Consider the following 2,905-nt stretch of genomic DNA (forward strand, 5'->3'; position numbering starts at 1 on the left):
AGGTACTTGAGACGCAAAGCAGGCAAGTAATTTGCCCAGTCATACAACTAGTAAGTGCCTGAGGCCAAATTTTAACCTGTGAACGCTTTATCCCCTGCATCACCTAGGTAGGTGAAAAGTACTATAGAAATGCAAGTCTTTACTGGTAGCAGTAAGCAGTCCGAATGGTCTTTTTTACCAGCAAGCCCACATGGGAGTCCGCGTGGGTGTAATGCCAGTTCCTTTGGCTGGTTAAAGATTTTGTAATTAAGAAAAAAGTCAAACGTTCTGTGGGTTAACACCCACTACTTTCCAGTTTCATCCTGCTGTTTATTCGGAAGCATTCCCCGGGGCTGCAGCTTACAACTATATGGGAAAGTACAATGTGACAAAACACACTAGGAGGAAGTAAATTCATTTATCATCCCAAGCAACCGCCCCTCGAATTAGGCAACCAGTCAGTCTCTGTCGGTGCGATGATTGCTGCACGGAACAAGCAAACAGCTCCACGGTTTCTCTGAACATTTGTTATCCCGGATTTGTGATGCAGTTCCAGCACCGAGCTGATTTTAAATGAACTTCCTCAAGAATCCAGTCTACAATTTTGGCTTTCCGTATCGGAGCCTGACATGGCTCCATTTGAACAGGAGGTGGCGCCACGGACACGGGAAGCCAACAAAGAGAGATTCTATGAGCCAGAGACGGGAAGTGACTTGTTACATTCTTAAAATAATAATGATGATTCCATGTTGATAGCATGGAGGTAACAAAGGGCTTTCCTCGCCTATACTGGTAAGTTTCAGGGGACAGAAGATCTGGAGAGCAAGCAAAGAAAAGACATTAAATTAAGTGAAAAAGGATAGGAGAACATGAGTTAAAATCCAAGCTGTACAACTTCTTAACTGTGTGACTTTGGTCATGTTAATTTGCTTCTCTGGATCTATTTCTTCCTCAGTAAAACAAATCTTATGAACTCCTGTGAAAGGAAGGCAGTTACAGAATGGAAGCTTGACATCAGGGACCTTTTCATGTTTGTTTTTCTATCCCCTTGGTAGCTAGCTCAGAGCCCAGCACACAGTAGGTTTGTGTTGATTGTTGATTAATTGAAACCAGACTCTTTTCTCTAAGAAAGTGTCTACAGGTAATGAGAGACTCAACTTCAAATAATTTACCAATACTCTTCAGCTCTGTGTACTAAAGACAAGGGGATTCTAGGCATATACCCTAATGATGAAAAGAACAGAAAGGTTATCATATATACCCAAATATTCATAGTACCAGTCTTTATGGAAGTAAAAGACTAGAAACAATATGGATGCTCATTCATTGTGGAATGTATATAATGGAGTATTATTGTGAAGATGAGGAAATCATAAAAATATGGGAAGAAATGAAATGGTGCAAAGAATACAAACCAGAAAAATAATGTATATGACTTATAACATAAATAAAAAACGATACCAAGAAGCAGTGGAGCTCAGATTAAATGTGGTGACTAATAATGATTCCTGAGATCATATGATGAAACACATCATCCTCCTGGGGGGAGGAGAAGGTGTGGCACACATTACTACAGATCAGGAAAATTGCATTTACCAATGATGCAGTCCATCCATTGTGTTGGATGGTTTTACTTGAATATATTTCTTAGTTACAGGGAGGGTCTTGAGGTGGTAAACAGTCTGTCACAACATTATTGTGGTTTAAAAAGCAAAGGGCATCTACAAAAAAATCAAATCAATAAAAGCCAAGGGTAGTGTCCTAAAATGTCATGAGTAACTCAGGCCTCTAGAGGCAAAGGTACAGGTCACCAAAGCAGGAAAGGTGCCAGATGGTCCACTAGGAAAGAGGTGATCTTTAGATAATAGGATTTAGAAGTGGCCTTAGTACAGTAAAAATTGAGTTTCAGGGCTAGTAGAGCACTAAAACATAGAATGTCAGAGACACAGAAGATCTTAGAAATAGAATGTAAAAACAGGAAGGGATCTTAGGAATTTACCATATGAGGGATCACTCTGATCACACTTCGAAGATTAAGAAAATGGAAAAAAAAAGATTAGGAAAATGAGGCCTTAAGTGTCAAAGAGATTTGCCCAAACACATACAGTAAATAGAAAACCTAGGATTCAAACCCAGATTTTCCAACCTTGAGAAGAAAGGGGGCATGACAGCTGTTTTTCAAGGAGCTAGCATGGAAGAGGAATGGGACTTCTGCTTGGCTCAAGGGAGCAGACTTATGAATAATGTGTGAAAGATAGGTTTAGGCTAAACAGAAGGGAAAACCTCTTAATAATTACAGATCTCAGAAAATAAAACAGAATCCCTCAGAAATGTCCAGGTTTCCCCTAACGGTCTTCAAGCAGAGACTGGTCAGTTCTTACCAGTCAATGATGACGAAGAGGTACTTCTTAGCCAGCAATTGATTGGACTGGATGGCTTTTGAGGTCCCTTCTAATTCAATTCTACAGAATCACAGCCTACCTCTACATCCTGGCTAGGAAATCAGAATCCTATTGGGACTCTTAGACTCCTAGTGTGGTCTCTCTCCATGCAGCTCTTCAGCTCATAAGTCTCTCTCCATTTTGCTCTCTTGGAAATTTCCTTTCACAGGTCTCTTCCTCCAGCCTTGAAGATGAAATTGCCCTCCTATACAATTAACCCTGCCTACCTCATGAACTGGCCTTTACTTGTGATGTAATCTCCCAGTGCTTTAGGTACAGTGTCCCATGGGAAATGGAGTCCTAGGGTTGTTTCCATGTTCTTGTATTATGGGAAATGTAGTACTATAGAATATGCAGACCATTCCTTTAGATATGCTTTGAAAAGACATGTATCAAATTGTGTGAAATCTCTGTCCTTGGAAACCTGGGAAAAAAAGTGATAGGTTACGTATATATAGCGCTTTACAATTTTTCCCATTTCTCTG

The 2,905-nt window shown here is 40.2% G+C and overlaps 1 long non-coding RNA gene across 1 annotated transcript; it reads right to left on the minus strand.

Moving 5' to 3' along the window:
- Positions 1–288: 288 nt before the first annotated feature.
- Positions 289–2,905, minus strand: LOC144455632 (uncharacterized). The gene is made up of 2 exons (XR_013484351.1): positions 2,461–2,905; positions 289–794 (listed from the first exon to the last, which is right to left on the minus strand). It is a non-coding gene; the product is annotated as an uncharacterized LOC144455632 (long non-coding RNA).

The sequence above is a fragment of the Phascolarctos cinereus genome, unplaced genomic scaffold (assembly GCF_003287225.1).
Source record: "Phascolarctos cinereus isolate Bilbo 61053 unplaced genomic scaffold, phaCin_HiC Scaffold_2;HRSCAF=192, whole genome shotgun sequence".
Classification (NCBI taxonomy): Eukaryota; Metazoa; Chordata; class Mammalia; order Diprotodontia; family Phascolarctidae; genus Phascolarctos; species Phascolarctos cinereus.